This window comes from Schistocerca cancellata, chromosome 3 (genome assembly GCF_023864275.1).
Source record: "Schistocerca cancellata isolate TAMUIC-IGC-003103 chromosome 3, iqSchCanc2.1, whole genome shotgun sequence".
Taxonomy (NCBI): domain Eukaryota; kingdom Metazoa; phylum Arthropoda; class Insecta; order Orthoptera; family Acrididae; genus Schistocerca; species Schistocerca cancellata.
In genome coordinates, this window is record NC_064628.1 from 513,450,541 (window position 1) to 513,462,570 (window position 12,030).

General features: G+C 40.5%; 1 protein-coding gene and 1 long non-coding RNA gene across 3 annotated transcripts in view; one reads left to right on the forward strand and one right to left on the reverse strand.

Annotated features, from left to right (window-relative positions):
- The window catches only part of LOC126176390 (synaptotagmin-5), a gene marked incomplete at its 5' end in the record, with an annotated part of 216,406 nt that overhangs the window by 132,824 nt on the left and 71,552 nt on the right, over positions 1-12,030 (reverse strand). The gene's annotated exons all lie outside the window — the stretch shown is intronic.
- Positions 6,017-9,260, forward strand: LOC126175313 (uncharacterized). 2 transcript variants are annotated; one of them, XR_007535549.1, is made up of 3 exons: positions 6,017-6,175; positions 8,794-8,904; positions 9,064-9,260. It is a non-coding gene; the product is annotated as an uncharacterized LOC126175313 (long non-coding RNA). The 2 variants fall into 2 exon arrangements; XR_007535550.1 differs by lacking the exon at positions 6,017-6,175 and adding an exon at positions 8,510-8,640.

Below are 12,030 nucleotides of genomic sequence, written 5' to 3' on the forward strand. Positions count from 1 at the left end.
TCATTAACTCTTATCACCATATAGTTCCATGAGTCGACGATAAATATTCGCAGTTATCATCTTCCGAACATTACAGTCGTTAGCACATTTATTCACGCATTTCATTATAAACATTCACAGAGAGCACAATAATGTCTTTATCCTGGCGCTGGCCCAATACAAACAGGATGCCAAGAGCCTGATATCAGTCTGGGTATGGGGAACAGGTGGTACTTTCTAGATTGTTGTTGTTGTTGTGGTCTTCAGTCCTGAGACTGGTTTGACGCAGCTCTCCATGCTACTCTATCCCAAGCCGCCTGGTAGAATTTTGCACAGAGCACAACTTAATCATAGCTAACACTTGGTTCAAGAATCATAAAAGAAGGTTGTATACATGGAAGAAGCCTGGAGATACTGACAGGTTTCAGATAGATTATATAATGGTAAGACAAAGATTTAGGAACCAGGTTTTAAATTTTAAGACATTTACAGGGGCAGATGTGGACTCTGACCACAATCTATTGGTTATGAACTGTAGATTAAAACTGAAGAAACTGCAAAAAGGTGAGAATTTAAGGAGATGGGACCTGGATAAACTGAAAGAACCAGAGGTTGTACAGAGTTTCAGGGAGAGCATAAGGGAACAATTGACAGGAATGGGGGAAAGAAATACAGTAGAAGAAGAATGGGTAGCTTTGAGAGATGAAGTAGTGAAGGCAGTAGAGGATCAAGTAGGTAAAAGACGAGGGCTAGTAGAAATCCTTGGGTAACAGAAGAAATATCGAATTTAATTGATGATTGGAGAAAATATAAAAATGCAGTAAATGAAGCAGGCAAAAAGGAGTACAAACGTCTCAAAAATGAGATCGACAGGAAGTGCAAAATGGCTAAGCAAGGATGGCTAGACGACAAATGTAAGGATGTAGAGGCTTATCTCACTAGGGGTAAGATAGATACTGTCTACAGGAGAATTAAAGAGACCATTGGAGAAAAGAGAACCACTTGTATGAATATCAAGAACTCAGATGGAAACCCAGTTCAAAGCAAAGAAGGGAAAGCAGAAAGGTGGAAGGAGTATATAGAGGGTCTATACAAGGCTGACGTACGTGAGGACAATATTATGGAAATGGAAGAGGATGTAGATGAAGATGAAATGGGAGATACGATACTGCGTGAAGAGTTTGACAGAGTACTGAAAGACCTGAGTCGAAACAAGGCCCCGGGAGTAGACAACATTCCATTAGAACTACTGACGGCCTTGGGACAGCCCATAGTGACAAAGCTCTACCATCTGGTGAGCAAGATGTATGAGACAGGCGAAATACCCTCAGACTTCAAGAAGAATATAATAATTCCAGTCCCAAAGAAATCAGGTGCTGACAGATGTGAAAATTACCGAACAATCAGTTTAATAAGTCACGGATGCAAAATACTAACGCGAATTCCTTACAGACGAATGGAAAAACTAGTAGGAGCCGACCTCGGGGAAGATCAGTTTGGATTCCGTAGAAATATTGGAACACGTGAGGCAATACTGACCCTACGACTTATCTTAGAAGCTAGATTAAGTAAAGGCAAACCTACGTTTCTAGCATTTGTAGACTTTGAGAAAGCTTTTGACAATGTTGACTGGAATACTTCCTAGATTACTCAACGGAATTTTGTAGAATTCGTGCAAAGAAACTCTTTCAATTCTGAAGGAAGGAAAAAAGGAAGGGTGAGCGTGATGATTTCAGAAGCATCCAGACGAAAAGAAATGAGGGCGCTTGTGATAACAGTCACCTCACTTAAATGTATCAAACGCATATCGACATATCAGTACTTCTGTTTTCGGTGAGTGGTCTCCTTTAATCCAACAGTATCTAGATGGAAATATTAGTGTTTTTCGTTGCTGAGCCGCTAAATAAAATGGAGACTTTGCAGAAACCTTGGTGACATAAAAAGACGCAATATCAGACAAGTGGCGCAATTTCTCACGCACAGTGACGGGAATAGAATGTGTTACACAATGAACATATTGGTCGAAAACTACAAATGGCGCTACCGTATTTACAAGCCTGTGAAATATACTGATTAAAATTTCATTTTTTTGCGAGCTTATTTTCAGTGTTTACAGAACAGAGCAGAACCATTCCTGCAGGTGACTCAGGATATGATGGCTGTTGTGTGTATCCAACGTTACTCGAACGTTTTATGTGGGGAACGCTACACAGCATTCCCAGACGAGTTATACGTTCAGCTCATCGCTGTCTTTCGGACTTCGAGAAACGTCGAAGTTTTGAGGTGCTCATACCGATAGATCGCACAGACATTTGACTGTAGTGCTATAACTGCAGAGCAAATGATGATAATGTGAACTAAGGACAACAATGTGCCAAGAAGATTAGGTACGGGTACTTCCTGAAGGACTCCTCACAAGAAGATCCTAGGACTGTTCGTCTGGCTCTGACGAACGAACAGATGACAACAGCTAAAATCTGGGCAGAGGTTACAGGCAGCGTGTCACCACACCACAAACTGTAGGGAACAGATTACTGGAAGCTGGATTGAGATAACGAGTTTCCATCCGTTATTTTCTGTTGACATTGTACCACAGACAACGGCGTCAACTGGGATATTGATTCGCTTTCCGTGTTGTTCAGCGGCGCGGGATTAGCCGAGCGGACGGCCGGCACGGTAACTCAGCGCGTTCGGTCAGAGGGCTGCGTGCTCTCTGTAATAAAAAAACTGAGTCAAGGAGCAAACGATCAATTTTCACACACATTTGAAAATTTTTTTGTGTTGCTCAGCGATGAGTCTCACTTCTGTTTCTGAAGATCAAATCAACGCCACCGTGCCTCTGGACGACCTAGTGTCAAATCACAGGATGCAGTGCTTCTAGAGACCCATACTTCTCCAACTCCTGGGATCAAGGTTCAAAAAATGGTTCAAATGGCTCTGAGCACTATGGGACTTAACATCTATGGTCATCAGTCCCCTAGAACTTAGAACTACTTAAACCTAACTAACCTAAGGACAGCACACAACACCCAGTCATCACGAGGCAGAGAAAATCCCTGACCCCGCCGGGAATCGAACCCGGGAACCAGGGCGCGGGAAGCGAGAACGCTACCGCACGACCACGAGCTGCGGACTGGGATCAAGGTGTCGGGAGCTATTGGATATGGCAACAGGACCAGTTTGTTGACAGTTGAATTAGGAGGAGATTAGTGTTTAACATCTCTTCGACAACGAGGACATTAGAGACAGAGCACATACTCGGATTAGGGAAGGAGGGAGAGTGAAAGCGGCCTTGCCCTTTCGAAGGAATTATCCCGGCATATGTCTTAAGCAATTTAGGGAAATCACGGAAAATCTAAATCAGGATAGCCGATCCTGGGTTTGTATCGTTGTCCTCCCGATTGCGAGTCCAGTGCACTACCTCGATTGGTGTAATAGTTGAAGGGTTACTGATTGCTCACACTGGTGAGAGTGTGGCAAGAATGCTAAACCCTCTTGTCATACTCTTCATGATCATGGTAACAAATGGCACTGCACCACAAACGCCTAGATAAACGTACACATCCGTGACTGGCCTTCCCATTCCCCCCGGTTATCACACATAAAGCATGTCTGTGATAGCATGAGAATATGTATACTTCCATACCAACCTCCAGCCAGCAATCCTCATGAACTGACAAAGCATGTGTCTTAGGCATAGTAAGATATCCCTCGAGATGGCATTCTAATGCTGTTTGCTACCATGTCACAACAAACAGTGTGTATGTATGCCTGTAGGGGTCATATGTCATACTGACTGATGTTGAGGATGATCGGCTGCTACGAATGAAATGAAAGTTCAATCATTCAATACCCATTTTCTTTGAACAATGTCTGAAGTAACAGATATTGGTGACGATCTTGTAGCTGCACTGAGTTTATGAAATTTGTTTGCAACTGCGAAATGTTTCTAACATTTGTTGCATTAGGTATGAAGGTATTACCTATTGGTGGCACATGAAAATTGTTTGCCAGACCGGGACTCGAAGTCGGATTTCCCGCTTGTCGCTTCCATATGTTATACTGTCTATGACTCCATCGCTCGCAAGTTTACTTGGATTCCTGCACAGGATTTCAAGAAGACAAACTTATTAGCATCGTCGTCAATGGAAGTTTGGTTCTGTCCTGGAAGCGTGCTCAGATAGCTGAAGTGGTTACGGCTACCGCTGGCGACAAGCGGGAAATCCGGGTTCGAGTCCCAGTCTGGCAAAAATGTTCATGTTTCACCAATAGGTAACATCTTCATACATAATGCAGCTAATATCAGATTCCACAGTTGCGATTAAATGTCATTCATGTAACACTCATTGTGTGATGAATACCCCCCCCCCCCAAAGTTTTATGTATCGAATTAGTGCTTCGTGGTGTAACACTTTCCATTGCCGTCAATGCATTTTTCATCCAGTCAGTATAGAAGACTTGCTTAGAGGTTACTACTTATAGTTTTACGCTTCGCAAAGCAATCAACAAGAAAAATATAATCATTGCAGTAGATGAAATCGATATAGCCTTTATTGTAGCAGAGCCACTTCTTTGATTGTTGCTCTGTTTCTGGCGCGACACGTCTCATCCACGGTAACATGTCAAAGAACAGAATGGTCCAAACACAGCTGAAAAATTCGATTCCACATATGCTTTTGGCTTGCACACAACACAATCGGTATGCACATTACACAAAGGTTTCTCGAAGCTAACTCTTCGCGTAACATGTACTCTCTCTTCTGTAATTCGTATGGCATCCACTATTTCGTACTTTAGTAATTATTGTTGCTACAACCATCTCATGGTCACTGTTACCCCTTGAACCTAAATCTAAGACTGTGCATACGTTTTTGTCCCAAAATGTGCTGTTACAACATATACTAACAGAGGGATCTTAAACAGTAATTAGGCTTGTTGCTTAAAAGAATTCCGCTGACAGCTGGTAAAATTGTTTGTTTTATTGATATACAACCGGTTTCGTGGCTTAAAGCCGCATTATCAGCTGCAGCATGGTTAAAAGGTCATAGATGCACACATCGCTTCTAGTCAAGATATTTTACTCAGTGAATATTATCTACATTACACTGACATTACGAAAGTAATGGATCACGTCTGAGTCACTCTTCTTTCACCAATGTAATGTCGACGATGTTAACTAATATATCTTGACTGGTAGTGATAAATACACCTATGACCTTTTCACATTGCTGCAGCTGATGATGCGGCTTTAAGCCGCGAAATCGGTTGTGTATCAATGAAACAACAATTTTACCAGCTGTCAGCTGGTAAAATTGTTAACATCATGCCTTTCAACAGCTGCGGATGCCCAGAATATAAAATACTTTGTGAGTAATTAAGGTATTTAGATGGCTGATTACTTGCATAGAAATAGATGATTTCAGCAGACTAAGGGCACAATATTTTCACGATGAATTAAATACGTTCCAGCTGTACTCGACAGATTCTTTCTTTGGATAACATCATACAAGACATGGATTTCAGGATGTCAATTCCATCTTCAGGTGCTTGGTGGCGTACGAGAAAGTCGTACCGATCATGTAAAAAATTCGGCAAGTGTATCAAGTAGCATGCGGAATTCCCTTGCGGATGAGGAATAAAAACGTTCTCCGAGTCGGCCATAACCACTGTAAAGAGTGTGTCAGAACTCTCCATTACTTAAAACAATATATCCAACTTAATTATATTCTTTGCATTGTGTAAGCACTCAGATATCGATAGTAACAATCTGAGGGCGAAACATGGAAGCTCGATTCTAAGCATTGTTGTGAGACGAGGTCTGTCTGCGAGAGTGGAATAGTAGTGTCTAGTGATGGGCTAAACTGCGGTTTTCCGATATCAGTGATTTCTGTGAATGCTACTTTTCAGTATCTGTTATTCTTAACTGTGATTTGTCGCAGTTGAGAGTCGCAGTTAAGGAACATAGGTCGTGTATCCCTCCGCCACTGCTATTTCTGCGATTTCTGCTACTTCCGCGATTTCTGCGATTTCTGTGACTTCTGCTACTTCTGCGATTTCTGCTACTTCTGCGATTTCTGTGAGTTCTGCTACTTCTGCGATTTCTGTGATTCCTGCGATTTCTGCGACTTACCACCATATGAAAAAGTTACATCTGTCAACACAGAAAATTTCATCTCAACAAACCTGTCATTGGCAAGTATGTTTTACGTTTTTTCTTCCGTTGGCTTTAATTTTGTATTAAAGAAACAACTGTGAAAATATTAAGAGTGTAATTAATATGTAAGTAGCCGTACAGTACCGTAATAGTTCGTATTTAGAAAATGAATTCTAACATATTGTTATGTTCACAGGTACCTGAACTACATTTCAGTCACTCAGTAAAGTGATAACTCAAAATATCATTTTCAACAGATCTGAAGAAATTGCCACTGCGTCTTTAGACCGTTTTCGTCAGACGAGAGGTTAGTTTCTAAGCGTTTCGATGGACTTAATTACTTCAGTGAGATCGTTCTTGCAAATGTGATATTCATTATAGCAAATATTAGCAATCTACTCTGTCAATTATATTGATACTATTTCATGACAGCAAAAATTGTTTAATAATCCTTGTGTTTTTGCAGACACAGTTCTGACTCTGATTACTGGTTGCTGTACGTATCTACCCACATCAAGGCTGTTTTTGAGAGAGACTCGTGAAGATTCAAGACAGTTCTTAGAGGATTTGCAGTTTAAAAGTGAAATAATTGTGAAATAAGTGTGTGAATGATTAAACTGTGTTTTATTGAAGTTGTTGTGCGATTTTAAAGGAATAATAAATGTCAAATACAGCGAGTGAATAATAAAAATCTCATTTTCCACATGTTTAAGCCGTCCTATACCCATAATTTTGCGCCACTTACTTATTGGTAAACACTTGTGGGAAGTACAGATCTTCCAGTTAAATCAGGAATAGCTTAAGTGCATTACTTGAAAGTAACACAGGAAAAGCTTACTTATGTAGGTGGTAGAAGTGTCGGCAAAAAGTTCTTGTGTGTGAAGTTGCCATGTAGAACACCAGGTGTAAGACTTTTCTCCCGAGTCTTGAAGTGTGTCGGAACAAAAGTGAGGCATTCATATGACTGTTTTCATTTCTCTACACTTATACAGATGTCTGAGTTCTGCTGTGTTAACATTGCAAAGTCCTGTAGGCATGTGGAGTATTAACCAAAACTGTCATATTGGAAGCAGAATCAAACACATTTGTTACGTTACTTAATATTTTCAGGAGAAAAAGGCAATGTTGCTTCTTATTAATATAATGCATTCAGAGTCACAGCAGTATTTGACCAACCATAACTGATGCTGAATGTGCATATCGTCATATAATATGAAGGGCTTATTTCAATAGTGGTACAAGTCCATTACCTCCACTTTTCTGTCTATAATGCTTCTGAAATTAGTGATCCAAACAAACATAAATAAAGGTTCATCTCTAGCAAGAAGCCATATGCTTGAATATTTCTGGTATCTCAAATGCAGATTTGTCAGCGCTCATTTAACTTTACGACTCTGTATCTCAAAATGAACAAAAATGGACTTGTACCACTATTGAAATAAGCCCTTCATATGCACACACAGCACATCGATCTCGTGAGGCACAAGGCTCTCATAACGAAGTACGTACGTCGGTCAACAGATGACACTAGGAAAAGTATGTTAACTGCGCTTTTTAGTTGCTACTTGCGACTCTTAGTTGCGATTTGTCACAGAAATCGCAGTTTGACTCGGTAGCGAATAGCGTAGTATGAACTTTGCTCAACAGATGGTAGTGCTAACTGCGCTTTTTAGTTGCTACTTGCGACTCTTAGTTGCGACTTGTCACGGAAATCGCAGTTAGACTCGATACCGTATCGCAGAGATGGACGTAGTACGAACTTTGGCCAAAAGATGGCACTGTTAACTGCGCTTTTTAGTTGCTACTTGTGACTCTTAGTTGCGACTTGTCACGGAAATCACAGTTGGACTCCATAGCGTACCGCAGAGATGGACGTAGTACGAACTTTGGCCAACAGATGCCACTGTTAACCGCGCTTTTTAGTTGCTACTTGCGACTCTTAGTTGCGACTTGTCACTGAAATCGCAGAAAGCAGTGCTAAATTCGACCAATAGATGGCTCGCGTCTTTGAATATGAAATACTACTTGCGACTGCTAACTGTGACTGAAATCGCAGTTAGATTCTGTAAAGTTGATACTGTGATATCTGTGACTTCTCAGTAACTGTGATTTCTAACAGATACGCGATTTCCTGCCCACCACTAGTAGTAGTGATGGGCTAAACTGCGATTTTCCGATATCAGTGATTTCTGTGAATGCTACTTTTGAGTATCTGTGATTCTTAACTGTGATTTGTCGCAGTTAAGAGTCGCAGTTAAGGAACATAGGTCGTGTATCCCTCCGCCACTGCTATTTCTGCGATTTCTGCTACTTCCGCGATTTCTGCTACTTCTGCGATTTCTGTGACTTCTGCTACTTCTGCGATTTCTGCTACTACTGCGATTTCTGTGACTTCTGCTACTTCTGCGATTTCTGTGATTCCTGCGATTTCTGCGACTTACCACCGTATGAGAAAGTTACATCTGTCAACACAGAAAATTGCATCTCAACAAACCTGTCTTTGGCAAGTATGTTTTACGTTTTTTCTTCCGTTGGCTTTAATTTTGTATTAAAGAAACAACTGTGAAAATATTAATAGTGTAATTAATATGTCAGTAGCCGTACAGTACCGTAATAGTTCGTATTTAGAAAAGAATTGTAACATATTGTTATGTTCACAGGTACCTGAACTACATTTCAGTCACTCAGTAAAGTGATAACTCAAAATATCATTGTCAACAGATCTGAAGAAATTGCCACTGCGTCTTTAGACCGTTTTCGTCAGACGAGAGGTTAGTTTCTAAGCGTTTCGATGGATTTAATTACTTCAGTGAGATCGTTCTTGCAAATGTGATATTCATTATAGCAAATATTAGCAATCTACTCTGTCAATTATATTGCTAGTAATTAATGACAGCAAAAATTGTTTAATAATCCTTGTGTTTTTGCAGACACAGTTCTGACTCTGATTACTGGTTGCTGTACGTATCTACCCACATCAAGGCTGTTTTTGAGAGAGACTCGTGAAGATTCAAGACAGTTCTTAGAGGATTTGCAGTTTAAAAGTGAAATAATTGTGAAATAAGTGTGTGAATGATTAAACTGTGTTTTATTGAAGTTGTTGTGTGATTTTAAAGGAATAATAAATGTCAAATACAGTGAGTGAATAATAAAAATCTCATTTTCCACATGTTTAAGCCGCCCTATACCCATAATTTTCCGCCACTTACTTATTGGTAAACACTTGTTGGAGAGTGACATGCCGCCCCCCCCCCCCCTTTCTCCACAATCTTGGTGTGACACTAACCTGTAACATATCCCGAAGTCTACAATATGCATTTTGAGGCTGTTGATATGAAAGTGGGAAGTACAGATCTTCCAGTTACATCAGGAATAGCTTAAGTGCATTACTTGAAAGTAACACAGGAAAAGCTTACTTATGTAGGTGGTACTAGTGTCAGCAAAAAGTTCTTGTGTGTGAAGTTGCCATGTAGAACACCAGGTGTAAAACTTTTCTCCCGAGTCTTGAACTGTGTCGGAACAAAAGTGAGGCATTCATATGACTGTTTTCATTTCTCTGCACTTATACAGATGTGTGAGTTCTGCTGTGTTAACACTACAAAGTCCAGTAGGCATGTGGAGTATTAACCAAAACTGTCATATTGGAAGCAGAATCAAACACATTTGTTACGTTACTTGATATTTTCAGGAGAAAAAGACAATGTTGTTTCTTATTAATATAATACATTCAGAGTCACAGCAGTATTTGACCAACCATAACTGATGCTGAATGTGCATGTCGTCATATAACATGAAGGGCTTATTTCAATAGTGGTACAAGTCCATTACCTCCACTTTTCTGTCTATAATGCGTCTGAAATTAGTGATCCAAACAAACATAAATAAAGGTTCATCTCTAGCAAGAAGCCATATGCTTGAATATTTCTGGTATCTCAAATGCAGATTTGTCAGCGCTCATTTAAATTTACGACTCTGTATCTCAAAATGAACAAAAATGGACTTGTACCACTATTGAAATAAGCCCTTCATATGCACACACAGCACATCGAACTCGTGAGGCACAAGGCTCTCATAACGAAGTACGTACGTCGGTCAACAGATGACACTAGGAAAAGTATGTTAACTGCGCTTTTTAGTTGCTACTTGCGACTCTTAGTTGCGATTTGTCACAGAAATCGCAGTTTGACTCGGTAGCGAATAGCGTAGTATGAACTTTGCTCAACAGATGGCAGTGCTAACTGCGCTTTTTAGTTGCTACTTGCGACTCTTAGTTGCGATTTGTCACGGAAATCGCAGTTAGACTTGATACCGCATAGCAGAGATGGACGTAGTACGAACTTTGGCCAAAAGATGGCACTGTTAACCGCGCTTTCTAGTTGCTACTTGCGACTCTTAGTTGCGACTTGTCACGGAAATCGCAGTTAGACGCGATACCATACCGCAGAGATGGACGTAGTACGAACTTTGGCCATCAGATGCCACTGTTAACCGCGCTTTTTAGTTGCTACTTGCGACTCTTAGTTGCGATTTGTCACGGAAATCGCAGTTAGACCCGATACCGTATCGAAGAGATGGACGTAGTACGAACTTTGGCCATCAGATGCCACTGTTAACCGCGCTTTTTAGTTGCTACTTGCGACTCTTAGTTGCGACTTGTCACTGAAATCGCAGAAAGCAGTGGTAATTCGAGCAATAGATGGCTCACGTCTTTGAATATGAAATACTACTTGCGACTGCTAACTGTGACTGAAATCGCAGTTAGATTCTCTAAAGTTGCTACTGTGATATCTGTGACTTCTCAGTCACTGTGATTTCTAATAGATACGCGATTTCCTGCCCACCACTAACTAGTAGTGTCGGTCGAGAGCTCGGAGACAGAAGACATGTTATGCTGCCCTCACGTCGGTGGTAGCAGATCTTACCACTCTCAAGGCCTGATTTCATTTATAAAGCCAGGAGAGATTTACATGGCTTAACTACGCCTGAAGATGGAATTCGAGGTAAAATTCGCAAGCATAGCACAAAAGCAGTTGCAGTGTTAGGCTCGTGATTGTTAGTCCCCATATTTTGCTTGTCTGTGAAAGGAGCTTCCTTATCCTCCAAATAATAATAATTATTCTCCACATCTAAATAATATGCTGTGGTTACTAAATGTTAATGTAACTTTGAAATTGGAATAATTTGTTAACCTGGCACTCAGCCATTATTGACAAATCATTTGTCATTCTCATTATTAATATTGTTAATTATGATTCTGAAGTTTTAAATAGACTTAATTATTGAAATCCCTTCTCAAAAGTTATTTAATGGTTAACAGGATACAAGAAACTCCTTTTTATTAAAGTCATTCTTAGTAAGAATAAGCTTTAGCCGCTGTTGCTGCATGCTGCTGCGCACTGCTGCAAACCACGTGGAAAAAGGCAGTAACCTAAAGAGGTGACTGTAATAATTTGGGCCAAAACAGAGTCACTGCCACACCACTACATCTCATGTACTCTAATCCAGTAAATTCCGTTGCACAAGTCAGATTCTGTATCACTTGTAAATTTTTGTTTAAAAACTCAGTCAGATAGCTTATCCAAATGTTAGTTTTAAGTTTTTCGTGCAACTCTCCGTTGAGGGCTCAAGTGACAGTAAAACTGACACTCATACAACACGCACACAGTGTTATGCTGGTTAGATTCCATTTACTTATAGCTCAGATTGCTTATCGAGTCTAGTTTCACAGACGAACATGGCAATATTGGCTGTAGCTACGCTACATGTTTGTTTCATATACGTTACATTAGCCGCTGCTGCTGCGGAATTTGTTGCATATACATTACATATGTCTCCGAGCTCTCGACCGACGTTACTCTTCCACTCTCGCAGACAGACCTCGTTTCACAACAATGCTT